The sequence below is a fragment of the Gopherus evgoodei genome, chromosome 4, assembly GCF_007399415.2.
Source record: "Gopherus evgoodei ecotype Sinaloan lineage chromosome 4, rGopEvg1_v1.p, whole genome shotgun sequence".
Taxonomy (NCBI): Eukaryota; Metazoa; Chordata; order Testudines; family Testudinidae; genus Gopherus; species Gopherus evgoodei.
Genome location: NC_044325.1, coordinates 49384489 through 49406608, shown reverse-complemented (window position 1 = coordinate 49406608; position 22120 = coordinate 49384489). Strand labels below are relative to the sequence as shown.

Below are 22120 nucleotides of genomic sequence, written 5' to 3'. Positions count from 1 at the left end.
ATTGGATCTTGTTATGACTTTGTCTACAAGGTTGAAAACCCACCTGCTATCAGATCTCTCTTCCATGTGTAAGTGCTTATACACTGTGATCAAGTCACCTCTCAATCTTCTCTTTGATAAGCTGAGTAGATTGATCTCCTGATATCTTACATCATAAGGTTTGTTTTCCAGTCCCTGAATCATTTTTGTGGCCTTCTGTTAATAGAACTCTCTCCATCATTCCCAAATCCTTCTTTAAGTGTGCACACAAGAACTGGACACAGTATTCTTGTATTGGTCTTACTAATGATGTTCACAGAGGCAAGATGGGCTTAAACTGCAGCAAGGGAGATTTAGGTTGGACATTAGGAAAAAGTTCCTAACTGTCAGGGTAGTTAAACACTGGAATAGATTGCCTAGGGAAGTTGTGGAATCTCCATCTCTGGAAATATTTAAGAGTAGGTTAGATAAATGTCTATTAGGGATGGTCTAGACAGTATTTGGTCCTGCCATGAGGGCAGAGGACTGGACTTGATGACCTCTCGAGGTCCCTTCCAGTCCTAGAGTCTATGAGTCTATAAGATCAAGTCCCTGCTTCTACTCAATGTTCTCCTTTTTATACATGCAGGGGTCATATTACGCCTTGTTGCCACAGCACTGCACTGACAACTTATGTTGAGGTGATTATCTATGATGACCCTAAATCCTTCTGTGAGTCACTACTTTCCAAGAAGAATCTCCCATCCTGTAGGTATAACTTATATTCTTGGTTCTCGGGTATATTACCTATCATTTGGCTATATTAAAATACATTTTGTTGGAATGTGACAATTTAATCAGGTGATTCAGATCACTGTAACAGTAACCTGTCATTATTTATTACTCCACCAATCTTGGTGTCATCTGCAAATTTACTAGCAAAGATTTTATATTACTGTCTAGATCATTGATAAATATATTAAATATAGTGTTGGACAAGGACCTGCTAGAAACAGCCCCACTCTTTGATATCTTCCCAATAACAACTACACTTTGGGATCTGTCTGAGCCAGTTTTTAATTCATCTGACTTGTGCTCTCTTAATTTCATATAATACAATTTTAATCAAAATGTCATGTGGTACTAAGTCAGATGCCTTTTAAGAAATCCAAATATACTCTATCAACAGTTGCCTTTATCAACGAGCCCTGTAATCTTGTCAAAAAAAGACAACAGGTTTGTCTAACAAGATCTACATTTCATGCTGTTTGGAATTAATTATTTGTTTAGTTTCTAATTCTTTGTTGATGTCCTGCATTGACCATTGTATTCTTTTGCCTGGGCCTGATGTTAGGTTAACTTGTCTATAGCTCCATGGGTCATCCCATTTACCCTTTTGAAATATTGGAAATACACGAGCAGTCCTTCAATTCTTTGAAATTTCTCTCGTTTTCCAAGATTTGTTACAAATTGACATTAGTGGTTATAGAGAGCTCTTTAGTTCCTTTCAGACTATTGGATGTAAGTTATCCAGGCCTGTTGACTTGAAAATATTTAATTTTAGTAGATGCTGCCTGACATCATTCTTTGTTACAGATGGTAAACTTTCTATTCCATCCACATCATCCTGTGGGATGGGTACATTTTTATGCTGCATTCCAAATACATGACAGAAATATCTATTGAACATTTTTGCCTTTTCTATATCACTATTTATGATTTTACCATCTACATTTAGCAATGGACCTATATCTGATTATGGATTATTTGTTGTTGTTCTTAATGTGATTAAAAATGGCTTTGTACTGTCTTTCGCCATATTAGCCATTCATATTTCATTGATCGTTTGGTTTCCCTCATCAGTCACCTACATTTTTTAACTTGGAACTTATATTCATTTACTTCTACATTTTTTATCCTTATATATTGTTTTTTTTAACATTTTATTGCCGCATCCTTTTAACCAGAATTTCTTCTTGACAAGCATAACTTTTTCATGTCTCTGGAATTGTGGCTTTTTGTACCTCCAGTAGAGTGTCCTTGAACAAAATTCCCAATTTAATTTAACACTTCCAAATTTAAATTTATATCCCAGTTAATTATGCTGGCAATTGCTTTAAGCTTTGGAAAATTGGCCCTTTTGAAGTTCCAAATATACATATTACTGGTTAATGCCATCTTCTTTTTGCACAAAGTAAATGTAACCAGACCATGATCGCTGGTACCTAGACAGCTGCTTATTCTTAAGTCAGTAGTTAATTTTTCTTTCTCTGTCAAAATAAGGTCCAATGAGTTACTCTGTGTTAGGAGCAGGACTTTCTGTGTTAAGGAATTATCATCTATTATTTTTAGAAACTCAAAAGAAGTTTTGTTACTGGTGACACGAGACATTATCTCAGACAGGCATGTACCCACACACTTCACTTGCCTGCCCTTCTCCCCTTTTCCTGTGTCCAGATTCCATCCTCCCACTCACGAACTATCTCATATTATTTTATGCTGAACTGATCATGTTTCTAGAATGTGATGGAAGTAGATTCTATAAAAATAGGAATTTCCTGTGACAAAAAAGTTGTCAAATGTGGCCTTGCAACATCTAAAAGAAATGCTGGGTTGATACAAAGAGCTACCACCCTCTCAGTCATTAAGTCAAAAGTCAGACAAGGGCACAGTAGAGAAATTTATTCATTGTGGTTAGAAATTTATTCACATTTGTTCTGTATCTTCCCCCTTCTGCATCTGGGACAAGAAACTCCGTCAGCGTCCACTCAGTGAGTTTCTTTCCCTTTTTTTTTTGTGGGGGTAGGGGCTGGGGCATGGTTAGCCCAGTATGTCTGTCTGTCTCTCTCCTCTCCACCCTCCCCCATGTCCTCCCCCATGGAAATAATCAGAGGTTCTGCTCCCCAAACCAGAGAATCCTGAGATCAACAGCAGCCAAGCCTACCTTCACTACTTTCCCTGTGCCTTTGCTCTGGCTCCCTCCTCCTCCTTGCCCCTTGACAGCACAACTTCTTCAGGAGTTGTGCTACTAGGGTGTCCTCCACTGTTCCTGAAATCCTTCCTGAGAAGAGTTTCACTGTGTACAGGAGAGAAAGGGCCAAGTTAGCACCAATAGAGTCAGTATTTACCTGCTAGAATCTTACAGGTTTGGTGGGGGAACAAGACCACAGAGGATAGCTATTCCCATTTCCCATCTCCTCAAGATATTCAGAGCCCATTCCTCTGCAGAGAGGATTTTAGAGCAAGAGAAAGAAGGGAACAGTGCTGTCAAGGTGGCACCATTCCTGTTTCAGATCCACCTGATTTTTGTCTATTCTGCTTGCAATTAAAGGAACAATAGGAACTATTATTATTATTTGTATTACCGTAGCGCCTAGGACTAGGACCCCTTGTGTTAGGCACTGTACAAACAAGAACAAAAAGGCATAAAGTTCTCATAGATTTTAACCTCCCTCCCGCCCTTTCAGAAAAATTCCCAGATCATTCTGATATATATTTGATACAGCAACCTGAATTATTCTCTTGTCAACTCATTTTATGAAGAAGGTAAACAGTTCTGTGGTATTTATATCCTCGTATAATCCTGATTATTTCTTTACCTAGTCACCCATTGTTCTTGTCTTTACGGCAGCATTTTAATGTTTTAAAATAATTTAAATGGGAACCTCACATTCCTGAAAGATTCCACACTGACCGTTCTAAAGACTGCTGTCTTTTCTCCATAGAACAAGCAGTATAGAATGAGTAGTTTAAGCTTGGCCTACACATAGTTTTTGTAGTGATATAATTATGTTGGTTAAGGGTATGTATTTTTTTTAACCAAAGTAGCTATACCAGTACAACCCAATAGCATGGACACTTTATACTGGTATAAAAGTGCCTTATATGGGAATAGCTTATACCACTTCCATTATGGGAATTGCTATACCAGGATAAAATGTTTTTATACCAATGTAACAGTGTCCAAGCTAGAAGAGCTTGTATTTCTTTAATTTTGCTGGTATAGTTAATGCAGTATAGCTTTTGTTTGCAAACAGTACCTCAGTTTCTGTGCCTGTGCAGTCCTTAGGCAGTTTGCTGAAATTGCCCTCAAGGTGCCAGTTGTGGAAGTGACTTTTTTGTTATGTTGACCTCTGTTCACTGAGAAGTGAATGGAGACTATAATTCAAGAGTTACAAAATAGGTAACTTTTCCATGTTTCAAAGCCTTTTTGCGCTAAGTGATTTTTGCCTCAGTGAGGGAGCAGCAGCTGAGGGAACTAAATGTCCAGGAGCTGTAGCTTTAAAAGGAAGGCGTTAAAGATTTTTTTTTTTTTGACATTTTAGTTTGTGGTTGACACGTATATTTTTAGTTCAGCTTCAGACTTTCAGACATCATAGACTAAAAGACTTTTCTGTTGGTTGGGCATCCCTGAAGGGCTTTTTAGAAGCATAGTTGCTGTAGCGGGAGGGATTTCTGCTTTCCATCCCAGCAACTTTTCACTTCAGTAATTTGATTGCATTTCTCACAATTTCCACATGCTCCCTCCCTACCCCTTTCCCCACACCTAAAATTATCAGTAATGAGGCAAATATGTTTTCTAAAATTGAATGCTACTCATTAGCTGCTGAATTAGCATTCATGTGATCTAAATGGCTAATGCAAAATACTTCTCAAACTGTACATATTTCTAGGTGACTTTCACTTGGGTATTGCTCTTTCAATAGTCTGAGCTATGTTGTTATGGGAAAATGGAAAATCTTCCTTCCCTGGAAAAATGAATAGGGGAAAGGGAAAATCCATCAAACTCCTCTACCGGTGGGCTCCTCCTCTGCCAGTGGTGCTCAGACTGTCAGGTCCTTGGAAAGGATTTCCAGGCATAGATAATAGCTGCAAATGTTATTAGTAGTGTAGTAGTGTGAACCAGTAGCATTGCACAATAGAGGAATGGGATGTGGGTTCTCAGGACAAATTTTTTGGAGGCCTCAGAGTGTGGCCACCAACTCTTCCTTGTGGCTGCTCTCATACTTTACTTAACTAGCTTTAGGAAACCAAATAAATATGCATTTACATAGTCCAAATTATTGTAATTTATTTATTGCTAGCTAGTAACTCTGTTGTGAAAAGTGATATTAACAAACATACAAGTATCACTTTTCACAGCAGACTTAATCAGCCATGGCAAGCCTGACAAATTAAGCCCTGGATGGAGGGCTGGGGGAGGCAGTGGCAGGCCAGAGCCTGAAGCCCCATGGCCAGAGCCCAAAGCCCCACAGCCAGAGGACGTGGTCCAGGGATGGAGCCTAAAGCCATGTGGCCAGCGCGTGGGGCTTGCCACTGTGCAGCCAGAGCCCAGGGCTGGCACCCAAAGCCCTGTAGTGAGAGCCTGCTGCCCCACCACCCCAGAGCTGAAGCCCAACGCCTGAGCCCCATCACCTCTGGGAAGGTGAGTAACTCAATGGCTGCCTGCTCCTACAGTGTTGTGTCCCAGGTGACTCCAGAGGGGGGCAGGGCCCATCCCCTGCTGCTGGCCCCAGCAATCAACACCAGGGTGGTGCATCTAGGAGCAAGAGGGATAGGGAGGAGTCTCTACTTAGCCCTCCTGGCCATCACAGCCCAGCTATGGTGGCCACATTTGAGAAATGCTCTAAGATGCACTGGCCTATACTAAATAATGCTGATATGCAGTCAGTGTTAACTTGTGATGGAATTTGTGTCAGATCTGATGCTGTTTTGAAAGGATGATATGTTACTTATAGTGGCTATTACCTTAATCCTGGCCCCAGCCATCCATGGTGAAAGCCTCAGCTCCTTTTTTCACATACTAGCACTTGGTATGCGTGGGGTGCAGAGGGACCTGGTTGTGACTGCACAGTAATATCCTAAGAAATCTCTTAGCTATTCTTCCATTTCATATGATCCCTTTGTACCAAAACTTGCATCCATTTACTTCTCTCTAGGCAAGGGGGATCATATTTCCTTTTCTCTGTTCCCTAATACGTATGTCAATGATATACAGCAAGTCTATCAGTTTTCTGCATGAACATAAGGAGAATTGCATAGATCTTGTATAATCTTTGTTAATGCATTTATTTATGTAAAGGATTGGAAAACTCTTACCAGTATATTCACAAAATGAGTAAGAAATGCTTCCCATGTACATGAGAGAACAATACTTGGTATGTAATCAAGTTTTTCCAAAGATGTAAAGTTTCCTATGAAACAGTTTATCTTTTACAGTAATTAGTTTTCGTTTTTCAATAAAAATAGAACTCCATTTTTAAAAACTACTAGTCGTGATAGTATGTTATCTAGATATGCTAGATGTTATAAACTGATAATTCTTTGATTCTGCTTACTTAATTTTTCAGGACTATATACAGCCAGGGGCGATGCCAAACCATAAAAAGAACAATGGTTGTTGTGATGAAGAATTTATTTTTAGAGGGAGTCTTTGTGTATCTACATATTAAACATTGGATGCATGGGCAGCCAAAATGAATAGCAAAGAGGGAAAGTTGTGTAATAAATGTCTCTTGCATTTTGCAATCTGACTTTATACTGTGAGTTAATGATAAATTCACTGATCTGTTTGCTTTGATTCCAGTACAGTACTACTTAGATCAGAATTAAATTGTCCCTTAAGCTGTAGCTTTAATAGAGGTAGTACGTCTGGGCTGTGGAGTTTTTTCATAACTCAAAGTTTATTTGAATGTAGGATGTCTCAGTGGAAGTTGAAGTTTAAAGAACTTTGAAATGCCCTCTGGTTGCATCATGCCAATGCCTGCAATAATGGTCATCTTTCTAGTTTAGATGGCACCTTTCCACAAAAAATAAAAGTACCTTCTGGGACTTTTTTCAACCACAAAATGGATGAGAGGAAAAAGCCACTTACTATCAGACAGAGAGGGTGACACTGTGCAGATGTATGCGTAGGCCAGTTGAGAGAGCTAAAATATTGATATCTTTTAAACCGTCAGTTTCAGTCTTACAAATCTAACTACTGGCCTGCACAAAGTTCTTTCTAATCTGTAGAAAAGATCACATGCTTGTGATTTTACTTTCATAACTCCCCCTCAAGATCCAGCCCACATCTTGGAATTTCAGTGTTTAATTGTAATTTGTGACCCATTAATAAGTTGTGATACTGGCACAGCTGTATCTGGTTCACAAATCTTTCCCTATAACAACTAGTCTTTTACATTCTTTCCAAAATGGAAAGTGATACTGGAAACTCTCTTGAAACCTTAACTCTAGTATGTGCTACTGTGCACCTGCTGCAATAAAGTTGTATAAGTTTGCGAACTTACATTGCCTGAGATGTGTGACATACAAACAAGAATGGACCTAAATTGAGAGATAATAGGCAGATAAATTGTTAACAAATTGAAACCAATCAGAGAGAATGAAGTCACCAAAAATGGTGACAGTGCTGATGGGAAGATACTTCCATTTACAATCTGTGGCTCTGATAAATGCAGCTTAGCTTCTCTGTGCTATAGGAAAAGTAACTGCAAATCCTTACACCTTTTCATTTTTACATAACTCATTTCACCAGGCCTCCTGGAGCTGATCATGTTCTGTGAAATGACACCCTATAAAGGGAAGCACAAAGGTGAAGTATTTGAAGTGCTTACTAATTGGTGCCAAGTATCACAAATGTAGGACCCTACCAAATTTACGGTCCATTTTGGTCAATTTCACAGTCATAGGATTTTAAAAATAATAAATGTCATGATTTCAGATATTTAAATCTGAAATTTCACTGTGTTGTAACTGTAGGGGTCCTGATCCAAAAGGAGACGGGGGCAGGAGGGCGCAAGGTTATTGTATGGGGGTCCTGGTATTGCCGGCCTTACTTCTGCGCTGCTGCTGACGGCGGCACTGCCTTCAGAGCTGGGCAACCACAGAGCGGTGGCTGCTGGCTGGGAGCCCAGCTCTGAAGGCAGAGCCGTCACCAGCAGCAGCGCAGAAGTAAGGATGGCATGGTATGGTATTGACACCATCACTTCTGTGCTGCTGCCTTCATAGCTGGGTCCTCAGCCAGGAGCCACCACTCTCTGACCGCCCAGCTCTTAAGGCAGCAGTGCAGAAGTAAGGGTGAAATGATATGGTATTACCACCGTTACTTCTGTGCTGCTGCTGGCAGAGTGATGCCTTCAGCACTGGGTGCCTGGCCAGCAGCCACCATTCTCTGGCCACCCAGCTCTGAAGACACCACAGAACTTAGGCAATTCGACCCCCCCTACGATAACCTTGTAATCTCCCATAACCCCCTTTTGGGTCAGGATCCCCAGTTTGAGAAACTCTGGTGAAATTTGTATAATGTATGGTAAAAGTACACAAAAGACCAGATTTCATGGGGGAGACCAGATTTCATGGTCCGTGACGCATTTTAGATGGCCATGAATTAGGTAGGGCCCTACACATAGGGAACAGTAAGAACATACAGAATAAACAAGAAGTGCTGAAGAATCTGGGAATGAGAACAAAGGGTAGAATTGGTGAATGGAAGCTTTTGGTCAACACAGCATGTGTTCCTTGGACTTCGCCTACTTGCTATCCTTTTGATACAGACTCAAATGTTAGGGACGTAAAAGGTGTATTGTATCATCCAGTCCATCTCCATGAAAAGGAGGATTGATACGTTAACTCTGTATAGCACAGGGGTCGGCAACCTCTGGCACGCGGCTCGCCAGGGTAAGCACTCTGGCAGGCTGGGCCAGTTTGTTTACTTGCTGCGTTGGCAGGTTCGGCCGATTGCAGCTCCCCCTGGCTGCGGTTCGTTGTCCCAGGCCAATGGGGGCAGCGGGAAGTGCCACGGGCCAAGGGATGTCCTGGCCGCAGCTTCCCGCCTCCCACATTGGCCTGGAACGGTGAGCCACGATCAACCAAACCTGCCGACACGGCAGGTAAACAAACTGGCTTGACCCGCCTGGGTGCTTACCCTGGCGAGCTGCGTGCCAGAGGTTGCCAACCCCTGGTATAGCACTTCTGCAAAGGTCTAGATCGTATAAATCAGAAGTGCTCAGGAGAGATCTGCAAAAAGGCAAACATCCAAATGTTATTAGTATGCACCATAAGTTTTATTGAGAACTTGGTGTTCTTTTTGCAAATTATATAACAACAGCTATTAGGCCATGTACACTAATGGAAACCGTAATGTCTGGGGACTTGGTTACAACACTGTTCCTCTGACAGTTAAAACATGGTTCATACGAAGACATTGAAAAGACTGGGATTGTTTACCGTAGAAGGGAGATGGATAAGAGGGGATATGATAAAAGTATATAATGAATGGTATAGATAAAATAGCTCAGGAACTTCTGGTCTCCTCTTTTTGTAACTCAAGAACAAGGGCACATGAAAATTTAATGAAATTAAAAGGTGGCAAATTGAAAACTGAATAAAAGATTTTTTTCCCTGTACACGCTGTAATTAAACTGTAGAAATCACTGAAGCCAAGAATTTAGCAAGATTCAAAAAGGGACTGGACATTTATATGGATAACAAGAATATCCACAAAAAGAACAGGAGTATTTGTGGCACCTTAGAGACTAACAAATTTATTTCAGCATAAGCTTTCATGGGCTACAGCTCACTTCTTCGGATGCATAGAATGGAACATACAGACAGGAGATATTTAGAATATCCAGAGTAATTATAATTAATGGATGATAACATTTTTGACAGGGATATTAAACCTCTTGCTTCTATCAAACTATTAAAGGTCAGGATGTTACCTAATGTGGGGAGCAGATTATTCCACATCTGCCTGCTGAAGAGTTCTTGTACCTTACTCTGAAGCATTTTGTACTGGCCAATGTCAAAGACAGGATACTGGACTAGATGAACCTTGGATCTGATCCAGTATGGCAATTGTTATGTTCTGTCATGCAGTACAGATGAAAGTTAACAATGTTTCAATGATCAGCAATTCATGTTACTGATATGTGCCAAGTTTTGAACCCAGGCTCATTAGTTCCCAGATAGCCATTGCATCCTGGCATCCATCCAATGTCTGCTGAAACTTCGTGGGCCAAGAAGCTAGTCTGACTACAACCTCAATCGAGGCACCACCCTTGGGAGCCCTGATTGGATGATTGCTTGGCTCCACCAGTTGGTTCAACTATGTTATTTAAGCCAGAAGCAGCACTGGAAGTTGTCTGAGCAACTAGATCATTTCCTGTTGTGGCTGCATTGGACCCTACTTGTGCCTGCCTCCTGCACTCAACACTGTTCGTGGTTTCTGCTCCATTCCTGGCTTTTACCTCACCCCTCTGTTCATTCTTGTTCCCACCATGTTCCTGCTTTCCTCCTGTTCCTGAATTTACGCCTCACTTCCAACGATCAGTTACCAGTCCTGGCTTCTGACTCCGACTTGACCTTTGGCTATGGCATTTGGTATCTGATCCCAGCTCCGACCATCAACTTTGATTCCTGGTTGTGACTCTGTCTTGGCCCCAGGCTCTGATAATCTGCAGTTGATGCTAGTGCTGACCCTAGGCCTTACTCCCCAACCTGAAATGCCTGCTCCGCCTACTATACCTGACTCTTGCTCTAACTACTAGGCCAAACCACCTACTTCCCAATCTGTAACAGTTACAGCCCAGCTGTGTCTGAGGCTGTAAGATAGCTCGCGGAGTAAGTTAAAAGATGGTTGGGTTTATCTGTGCTGCAGTACAGAACCATATCTTAACTCTGGAGGGACTGCTGTGCCCCTGAAATAGTTGTTCTTGGGTAAATGGGCCCTTTGGGTTTTATAATCCTAATAAAGAAAACAAGGTGATTCAGGATTAGTAACTTCTTAAGTATTGAATTTCCCTTCTCTGTTTCCATGTTAGGCGGGGAAACCCTGTTTGTTTAATTTATGGTGTTGGCTTATAGATTGAACTCTTAGGGAAAAGCTAGTTTTTCAGGAAGAGAAAGGTTCAGGTTTTTCTGCTTCTTCCTGTTGTTAGTGAAGATTTAGTTGAATATGTTAAGAGGGTGACTTTTTTAGGCACTCATATAGTATGTCTAGAATAACTTTTAAATGTCTGCTCTTACAGTGTTTGAGAAAAGGCAGCATTTCAATAAAGCTATGCTTTTGTTCCCGAAAAGACTGCTGTGACAAATTTTCAGTCTTGTTTTCAAGGAACTGTCACAGACAATAAATACTCTTCACAGGATTTTAAAATGTCAGTCTAAAATTGATCCAGTTTGGAATAAATGAGTATGTCAGGATGGTCACCTAATTTTCCTTTTTGTTGAGTTATTTCCTAGTTCGTTGCTGTCAAAAACCGCATTCATTTCAGAAAGTGGCAAACACTAATCTTTGAGCAACAATCTGCTCCCTGCACTGCATGGCAGACCTTGTCGCTAAAAGTCTGTTTTTCCTATATGTGCAGTTTTAGCAACTTTTAGTAACTTTTGTAATTCGTTTCCTAATCGCTTCTCTGCTTTTCAACTTTAATTGGAGGGATAGGATTGAACCAAAACCAATCAATATGTGCAGAACCAAAAAGCTTTTCCCTGAAATTAACTTTCTAACAATTATGACAGTGCAACAAAAACCTTCTAAATTTAACCTGATGAGTGGTTGTTTTACTAAATCTGGAAAGAAGCGGGCAGAAGCAATAGGGATGGGAAGAGTAAGTATCATCGGTTGGATGATAACTCTGAATCCCAATGATGGTGACTCAAATGTCAACATTGTTAACTGTTTCACAGTCAAGAGTAGGGAACTCAGTGGGAGGAGCTGATGTAACACAGAAAAGAGCAAAATACTATATTAGGACCCTACCAAATTCATGGTCCATTTTGGTAAATTTCATGGTAGTAGGATTAAAAAATAGTAAATGTCACAGTTTCAGATATTTAAATCTGAAATTTCATGGTGTTGTAATGGGGGAGTGGAGGGTGTCTCGACCTAAAATGGTGTTGGTGAGGGGGGCGGGGTTTGCAAGGCTATTGTAGGAGGTTACAGTATGGTCACCCTTACTTCTGTGCTGCTGCCTTCAGAACTGGGCAGCTGCTGGCCAGGCATCCAGTTCTGATGGCAGTGCTGCTACCAGGAGCAGCACAGAAGTAAAGTGGCAATACCATACCATGCTATCCTTACTTCTGCGTGGCCACTGGTGGCGGTCGTGCCTTCAGAGCTGAGCTCCCAGTCAGCAGCCACGGAGCTTTCTGCAGCCAGGGATAGATCTCGGAGGTGGGTCTCACCTGTCCCCAGGAGTGGCCCATGCAGGCGAAGTGGAAGTCCTGTCTCTCCCCAACCCATCTGGGATTAGCAGATGGAGCCCAGTGCACAATAGGAGATCCCAACTGGGGGCCCCCAGCCCTCCCCCGGGGCAGGAATTAAAGGGGCATTGGGCTGGCTGTGTGTGTGGGAGTAACCAAGGCACCTCCCTGACCACGGTGCCCTGGATGGTTGCCCACTCGCCCATCTGTAAAGCCGGCCCTGCCCTACCCCCAAAAGTTATAACCTCCCCCCGTATAATGCCACCCTCACTACTTTTGTGCTGCTGCTGGTGGTGGTGCTGCCTTCAGAAGTGGGCTCCTGGCCAGCAGCTGCTGCTCTCCAGCTGTCCAGCTTGGTGAAATCTGGCTTCCTTTACAATAGCCAGATTTCACGGGGGAAACCAGATTTCATGGTCCATGGCATGTTTTTCACAGCCATTAATTTGGTAGGGCCCTAGCTATGAGCAATAGAAAACAAGGGAGTGAATATAAAAGACAGACAATGAGAAGAAAGAAGGTGCAGTTTTTCAAAGAAAGAAAAGGAGAGACAGTAATAAAATAGAAAGCAGTGCACAGATGAGAAAAATAAACTGATATGGAGATGAACAAAGAGAATATGAGCAGGAAGAAGCAAAAAAAAAAAAGAATGAAGTGGAGGAACAGGGAAAGACACAATTTTAAGCTTAGTGAATTGTATTTATTTATGCCCCTTTATTATGTTGCATTTCCCTAACTGATGTCCTTTATCTGTAAAGGATGGAAAGGGTCTGGATGACCATTCTGGCTAGTGCTGGCTAGTTTTGATTAGGGAAAATACCATGAAATTCCCTTTGTTAGGTGGAAAGAGGTACAAATGTTGGCAACGTGTTATTAGACCTCATCACAAGAAACTGGTCTGGTCTGTGCTTCATCTGCAGCAGAGGAGACTGATAGCAGTTCAGAGTCCCTCACCCTCTTTAATTAAAACAAGTCTTTCAGTTCAAAAAGGCCCCAAAAATCAGCTTTAACCCCAGGCAATCTGTGAATCATCTCTATGTCATTTTATAGCTAGTTTAGAAAACGTTTTTGAAACATGTGCCAGCTAATTGTCTGGAGATACACAGTGTACTGGGAAATTACAAGATATAGCTCTCCTTTCAAGTTTGCATTATGTACTACAGAAATGACAGGTTAATAATTACCGCACCCAAGGTGTGTGAGGCATGTTTTTAATTTATTTTTAATTACTTGGTTGAGGGATATAATTAATGTGTTCTGCTTCTGTTAGAAGAACTTCTTATCTACAAATATCGCCTCAGAGTTCTATCACTGGCTTACTTCAGTGGGAACAGGATTTGGTCTTTACTGTGCGGGTGTTCCTAAATTCTTCTTGTACTTCCAAATAGTGTACTGAGAGTTTAGGAATCCAGGTTCTACTGTAGCAATGAGTATCTTATTCAGAACCATTTTTACTGCTTTTCTAAAAAAGGAATTTGTGCTGTTTCTTTTCCATATCCCATCTGGGGGTGAGGGTCAATACTTCTTTCTCACCCAGTATCTGCCCTGATCTATGGTCCACGCAGCCCCATTAAAGTCAGTAGGGTGACACAGGGCAGATAGGTGAGGGCAGGATTTGTTCCACTCTGTGTGATGTTGTCACGGAGGCCGATGCTCTGGAACTTACAGTTACAATAAGTAACCTCCATTTCTTCTTTGAGTGATGGTCCCTATGTGTATTCCACATGTATATGATTGGCAAGAGTGCTCCGATTGGTGATAGGTGTGAGGAAGCTTGTAGAAAAGATGTCTGAAATGCTGCAGAACCCACCACTGCATCCGCAGCCAAGGCATGAACTAAAGCATAGTGTGTCATGAAGATCTGGATAGAACTCCAGGTGGCTGCCTTACAGATGACATGCACTGGAATGCCATATAGGAATGCTGTGGAGGCAGCCTTTGCTCATGTGTAGTGAGCTGTGACTCTCCCAGGAGAAGGGATTTTTGCTACCTTGTAGCACTCAAGGATGCATCCTGAGACCCATTTAGAAATCCTCTGGGATACGGCTTGACCATAAGATCTCTTCGTTGCAACAATCAAAAGTCTCAGTGATTTTCTAATGGGTTTGGTTTTCAGAACGTAGAATGTCAAGGCACACTGGACATTGAGGAAGTGAATTCTCTTGTCTTCAGTGGAAGCGTGGGGTTCCAGAAAGAATACAGGTAAATGTATACTTTGATTGATGTGAAACTCAGAAACAATCCTGGGGAACAACTTGAGGTGTAGTCAGAAAGAAACCTTTTCTTTGTGAAAAACTGTGTAAAGGAGGGTCTGCCATGATTTCTTCAAACTCACTGACCCTTCTTGCTACAGTGATAGCCATTAAGAATGCCACCTTCACGAATAGGTGGGTCATGGAACATGTTGCCATGGGTTCGAAAGGCTGACCTGTGAGTTTTGACAGGTGATGATTAAGGTTCCATTGACATGTAGGTTTGATTGCTGGTGGGAAGATCCTGATTAGGCCTTTCATAAATAGTACAGTAGCTGGATGAATAAAAATGGAACATTCTTCTACCAGAAGGAAGAAGGCACTAATCACTGGTAGGTGTATTTGCAACAACAGAAAGACCTGAGATCTCCAGGAAAAGGAGCTCGTTTAGGACAATTGGGATGCTTGCAGCACCTGGAAAATGTCGGTGGAGTTGTGTCCAGGCTGAAAGGCATCTCCATTTGCCCAGATGGCAGGTTCCAGTAGAATCTTCTTTACTTTGGTTAAGGATAGCCTGAATGAGGGCTGCTGAGCATGAGCGTTCTACTTCTGATACCCATACAAACACCAGGATGTGAGGTGGAGTGAGTCCAGATTGGGGTGCTTGATTTTCCCCCGTCTCCTGGGTTAAGAAGTCTGGGAATGGGTGGATCCTGAGTGGGAGATGGACAGACATTGTTAGAAGTTCTATGAACCAGAACTGCTTGGGTGCTAGGAGAATGACCTTGGCTCGGTGTCGACGTACCTTCCTTATGAGTTGTGGAAGCATAGGAACGGGAGGAAAGGCATATCTGAGATTGTTTGTCCAGGACAGCAGAAGAGCATCATCCTGGGAGCAACAATCCTTGGGTACCCTGGAGCAATATTGGGAGAGCTTTCTGTTCATTTGGGATATAAAGAGGTACAGTGCGCATGGTGTGAAAAGAGATGCTGGTGACATTGTGGAGGCATGCTACACCAGATCCTGACTGGCTTCATATAGAACAGTTCTTTGAGATGTGTGGTCCCTATCTATATTCTACTACTCACCCTCTATCTCCTCTGCTTTGGATCTTGTGAGATTGCAATAAGAAGAGGAACTAGAGAGATATCAATTCTCACTGACTCATATCTTTGAGCAGGAGCCCAAGGAGATCTATGATGCATGTGTGGGCCAATGGACACTGCTTTGAAGAATTTCCAGACTCGGGCGCATGTGTGCATGCGTGCCCACCTGTGGAATACAGATAGGGATCACATCTCAAAGAATTTACAGCTTTTTTTTTTGTGGATTGAGGAATGTGTTTAACTGACTGCAGCTGAGATTTCAGAAAGACTATTCACAGGAGTTGTGCAACTAAATAATGTTCTTTAGTCATATGTTGCTTGAACTGTTGTAACATTCTGAAAGCCTAGCATGCTTCTGAGTACTATAAATAATAATAATAATAATAATAATATAACAAATGCTTAGATTAAATATTTGCTTTTTTAAATGTCTAATTTTCTAAAAGAACATCTCTTTCTGGGAGAAGGATAATTATGATTTTTTGGTTAGATAGTTCCTGACCTTCATACATCACATGTGGAAAACTCACTCCTGCTGTCTCATAGCTTAAGTCAACTCATAGAGAAGGTGGAAGTATATTGGTCAGTGTTGTATTCTAATATTGCTACTGTTTCCCAAAAAATCCAATTACAAAAACTCTGTACACATTTGAATTATATGCTAAATTCCCTGAATCGGAAGGATCAAAGGAAAGGCGTTCAGTAGAACCCTTCAAACCAGAGGAGCTCAGGCTTTATGTTACCAAAGCCTATAGTGCCAGCTTGATAGAAACTTGAGTTTGGTGTCTAATTTAGCATTTGTCTTCACGTGTAGCAAAAATAATTGCAAACCTGAAGCTTCTTTTGGATGTGATTCCCCCTTTTCCCCCTTTTTTTTTTTAGCTAATAATAGAATTATTAGTAAATTAATAAAAATTTTAAAAATAAAAACCCCTACACTAAGCAGTTTTATTCCAAAAAAGAAGCAATGCCAGAGAGTCCATAAAATCATTTGGGACTTTGCTATTGCTGTTGATTTTACATGGAAGGCTCTCCGATGCTACAGTGATGGGGGGCAGTTCTAAAACCTAAGATAGCTAGGTAGAGGGTTCTGACGAGAGATAAGGAAGGTGCAGCCAGAGTTAGTTGACAAAGTAAGGTGGGCTGAGGTAGCTCTCTAGGTTTGTCTATGTTGGGAAAATTTACCTGTTGTTGTCAATAGGTATTGGCAACAGGTGCCGCTGACCTCTGCAGAACATAGCTGAACTGCAGGCATAGACCAGGACAAACTGTATTCAGCACTGTTTCAGGAACATGGCGAGCAGGTTTCACTTTCAATTGAAGTCAATAGAAAAATTTTAATTTAAATTTAGTGAAAACAGGATCAGGCCTTTAAAGGTGAACTGCAGAGGTTTGATGAATTTTGAGCTAATCTTAGACTTCTGTGATAAATGCCCCTACTGCACAGTTTTCAGCATGGTAGAGGCAGTTAGCACAGAAATAAGTGTTCAGTCTTACCTTTCATTGAAAAAGTAATCCCCTCACCACAAAAGTCTGCTGCATTTCCAGAGTGTCAGAAGGTGCCTCAGAATGCATTGTTCTGTGACCTCATTAATACTGGAAGTTTTATACAAGTACTGATTTTATTTCTTTCTCCATACAGTGCACCCATCACTGTGCTGTCTATGCACACTATTTTCCATCTTTGTAATGATGCACTCAGGATGTTTTTAGCAAACTTGGAAGCACAGTTAATTTTCATCCAGGGAAAAATACTTTCTCCCCCCCCCCCCAACAAAGTTAAAACCTATTCCTGAATTAAGCCTAGACAGTGGGTTCATTCAGCACTGATATGTAGGTTTAACACAACATTTTTTAACCCATTCCAGTTCTTCCTTTAAATATGAATTAGGATTGATTCTTTTATTGAAAATAGATTAATCAAAGCCCATCCCTTGGCCTTCTCTTCCCCATCCAAATTGGCTTAAGGAAGTCAGAGCAACATGACACCAGCCCTAATAAACATTCAAAAAAAAATCCCCCAAAGTTCTTGAGATTCCAGATTCACCAAAAGGCAAGGATGACTTGATCATTTTCACCCTGTGCCAAAAAGTCTGGAAATCATTCCAATACTAAAATCATAATCTGTGATTGAGTGGCACCTATGATTTTCTATTTATGTTGGCCACACAAGGGTCTGTAAAGTTTTTTATTTTCACAAGCATTCCTAATGAAATCAATAAAATAAAAAGGATGATGGAAAATGGGTGGGTAATAAAACAGAGCCTAGCCTTAACAATGGGTGAAAGAAATAAAAACTAAACAACTTTACATAATGCTTAAAATTCTGATACAAAGTTCAAAGTTAAAGCAAACTCTTTACTTGTAATGACTCCCTTTAATAGGGTCCTATCACAGTTTCAGTCCCTTTGTGCTTCAACTTGGAAAAATCACAAGGTGGTCCTCCAACATGCTTGATATATTGTTCAGACTTGCAATGTAGATGTAACAAAGTCATGTTTTAACTGTGTTACTGAATCACATGATTACCTTGGACTTTGATAGGGTTCTGTCACAGTTGCAGTCCAGTCTATGCTGCAAAATTCAAGTGTGCTGACCATGTTGGGAACTACAGTGTTTTAATAAACTGAATCTGCTACCATGGAACTACCATATATGTAGAGTCAGCTAGCTCCATCAGACCCTCTCATGTTGTTTAAATTTAAGGGCAGCACCCCAAATTCCTAACTGATTGTGGTGGGGGAACACTACCATATCTCTCCCCTGCCCCCAGTTAAGTCTATATTTGATCATGGAGACAAGGTATACAATCTGTCTTATTGAACACCTTCTACTCATTGTAAATTAAAACAAAAACAAATAATACTAAAAAGTGAAGTGAATGTATCCACAACATGCCGTGTTTTCACTCCCAGCCTCACAGTAAAACTTAGGCCATGTCTACACTACAAACTTTGGTTGATACAAGTTTTGTTGCCACACAGCTCCAAAGTTTGTATATCACTTGAATATGTGCATACTTGGCTGCTTGTGTCAATGCTGCATGTACTCACCAGGAGTGTTTGTATCAATGTCAAGTGTGGTGCACCATGGATAGATATATCAGTATGCCACATGCCACCATTTGGCACAATGCCTTTTGGGACATTTTTGCCCCCCGTTGGCCCAGTTGTTACAACCCATCACATTTGCATCTTTTAGAACACAGACTGTTCAGAAAGCTGCAAGCAGGGACTTTCTTTCACATCCATCAAACTACCATTGGTGATGCTGAAATGTCAGTAGTGGGACAGAGGGACCCAGCCTACTCTTTGCTCCCTGCCTCATGAAATCTTATACCTTGACAGCACCAAGGAAAAATTCAGCTGCTAGCTCAGTAGGTACAGAAGGACAGTTGAATATACTTTTGATAGATTGAAGGGATGCTGGCATTGTTTGCTCACTAGATTGGGTCTCAGTGAGAAAAACATTCCAGTGGTTATAGCTGCCTATAATAATAGTTGTCCTGCATAATATCGGTGAGGAAAAAGGGGAAAAGCTGATGCCAGGGTGGAGGTGGAGTGGCTGTCTGCCGAGTTTGACCATCCAGACACAAGGGACATTACAAGAGCCCAACGTGGAGCGATGTGGTTGAGGGAGGCTTTGAAAGAGCACTTTAATGTCAATTGCAGTAGAGTGGTTGGAGTGTTCTCTGAGCTTGGCACTTCACGTGCCACTAAAAACTGTGTGTGCTTCCAGTACACTTATAAACAGAACTGGTTGTTTTCCTAAAGCTATGTATTCTGTGATGATTGGTGTGCATTTAAAGTACTGTTTGCTTTCACTACTGCTATGCATTCTACAATATTTGTTGTGAACTCATAAAGATAATTTGATTCTCCAAAAATAAACTTCACTGAGTGGGAAAACAATGCAGAAGATCAACACGCAAAAAACCACACAGGCAATGTTAAAACACATTTTAAACATAAGTTAACAAGGTGAAAATTTTAGAATTAAAAAGGAAATAAATATGTGACCACATGAGTAAATAAATGTAATCTATTGTGGCTACACGTACATCAACTGTGGTTTTCCTCACTGTCCCCCTGCGTGGAGTAGTGGGTGTAAGGATGCCGGTGGTGTCGTGTAGTATGTGTAATAAGCAGTGACCATGGAGTTCTTCAAGAACTGAAAAGGGTGGAAAGTCTGGAATTTTTGGGCCTGTAGGTCAACAAGAGTCTGCACCATTTGGATTTGCTGCCTGAGAAGACTCCATTATGTCCTGGTGCATTTCCCACTCCTTGTCCTGCTGGGACTCCTTGGCCTTTCTTCTGCCCTCTTTTTTCCTTCTGCATCCTTTTGGTCCTATTGGGGAGGCCCTCCAAGCCCTTTGTTCAGTCTGATGCAGCAGTAGGTTGGAGGATCTCTCAGAATATGGCCTCTCTTGTCCTCTTCTTTCTCATCTTCATCAGGGTCAGGCGTTCTCTGAGCATGAAGAGGCACCCCTGCAAGCAGCCTGCCAGAAGCTGCTAAAACCAGACAGGTGTGCCACTGAATTTACAGTCACAACGGAAAGAGAAAGATAAATTTCAAAACTCCCTTCCCTTATTCCCAAACACTTTTAATAAGAAATGCTTATTGATACTTCAGTTTTGGAGTGCCTCTGCACAGTATTGTTCTCCAGCTGCAGCCCTGGTGAGTATGGCCTGCCAGGAGCAAGGGGGGGAGGATTTTCTGTTGTATGAAGCTATAAAATTTTTACCTATAAAAGCTATAAAATCCCTATTCCATTGAATATAAGGCAATGACACTGAATGTTAGCATTGTTTTCACCAAGCAATGGTGATTTTAGCTGATATTTTCACTTCTGAGGGTGACAAAAGCACAGAGAATACAGCTGCTACCGACATCCAGAAGCTGCCCAGGCCTATATGCCACTGGCCACTTTACTACAATGGTGCCAGTCAAACTCATCACAGAGTGGCATGGGAAACTGTTCTACCATGGAGACAGAAATAAGGCAGCCATCCATAGAAACTTTTGGGAGAGGATTGCAAAGTATTTCCATGAAAGTTTCATCAAGATCTCTCTGGAGGATAAAAGGGGCATCCCTATGCACATAAACAAAGTGCTCCATGTGGCCCTCCGCCTAACATTAACAGGGAAATGAAAAGCAGATGCCAACTCTGCCTCTGTTTCTTGTACCACTACCTCTTCTCATATGAGTAAAACAATGAAAAGTTGATACTCTGGTCTTGTTAACTTGGGAATGGATCAAGTACCATCTTTAAATTTAAACATAAGGAAAACCGTATGCACACATTTATTTGAGTTTCTTCCTCTTCATCAGGCTCAACCACACTCTCCTGGTGGGACAGGCTAGACTCTGAAGGAGTCTCAAACAGGTCTTAGCTCATGGCATGGCTGGAGTCCTCTGCCGCATCTTTCTTCCTTCTCCTCCTCGCAGTTCACAGCAAGGGTCTCTGTCTCGGGCTTCTCCAACCTATCCACAGTGACCTGTGGGGTGCTGGTTGGGTCTCTGCCAAGTATGATATGTAGCTTGTTGTAGAAGTGCTAGGTCTGCAGTGCAGCACCAGATCTATCGTTGCGCACTCTTGCCTTGTGGTATCCCTGGCAAAGTTCCTTCACTGTCATGCAGCACTGCTTCTGATCCCTGTCATGCTCTTTGCCTGCATCCCCGGTGCAATCTGCCCATAGATGTCCATCTTTCTACAGCTGATCCAGAGCTGTGCCTGCACAGCCTCTTCTCCCCACAGGCCCAGGAGATCCAATACTTCCTGTTTACTCCAGGCAGGATTATGTCTAGTACTTCTCTATGTGCATGGAGGCAACATAAGTCAGTTGGGCAGTTGCACACAACAAGGGTGAGCTGGTAGGCATGCTCATAAAATTGGGCAATCGGGAAGAGGCATTTCAAAAACATATGGAAGGCTTTAAAGAGGGGTGTGCCTCTGGTCTCTGTGACCCCTGAGCAGTAAACAGACAATTATGACCAGTGTGGTCACTGTCACAGGGAATGGGGCATTATGGGACAGCTGCTGGAGGGTTACGGGTTAAGCTGTTAGGGTCAACATGGGTCATGCAGCGTCCACACTCACACTATATCAACCATGTATCATGTAACAGGGCATATACATCAGCCAGAGACAAATTTAAGTGTAAACACACACACAAACAGATTGACGCAAGGCGACTTATGTCGACCTAACTTTGTAGCATAGGTCAGGCCTCAGTAATGCCACCAATGGCTGGGATCACCGCAGCAGTCTTTTTTATCAATTTCCACAACAGTAGCATTATACCACTGCCCTATGACAACACACAAGTTATCGACTGTTAGCCATGGTCAGAATATCTGAAGGAATTTATTTCTGCTTTTGTATGCCAGAATTACTAAGGCCTGCCAGAATGTTTAGAAGCCATCTGACGTGAATTATTAACAGCAAAGCTGTCTTCCTTTTGTGGTGACTTTTATTTGTTTGAGCTACACCTATCAAACAGGTGAGCCACGTTTGGCTGAGTCATTACACATCATGCTTTCCTGGAGAAGTATGTAGGGAATTCCCACCTGACAAGCATTCTGAATAATGTCCAGAGGAGGAAGGTTTTTATGTAAAGAGCCAGACCTTTGAAAATATGACACACTGTACAGTGTGTGA

The 22120-nt window shown here is 41.7% G+C and overlaps 1 protein-coding gene across 10 annotated transcripts in view; it reads left to right on the top strand.

Moving 5' to 3' along the window:
- The window catches only part of PRORP (protein only RNase P catalytic subunit), an 88742-nt gene that overhangs the window by 45193 nt on the left and 21429 nt on the right, over positions 1–22120 (top strand). The window contains exon 6 of one of the 10 annotated variants that reach the window (XR_003999979.1): positions 14276–14361. The exons of the other annotated variants lie outside the window; for them this stretch is intronic. The gene's annotated coding sequence lies outside the window, so the exon portion shown is untranslated. The remainder of the gene's footprint in view (positions 1–14275; positions 14362–22120) is intronic. 10 annotated transcript variants of the gene reach the window in all.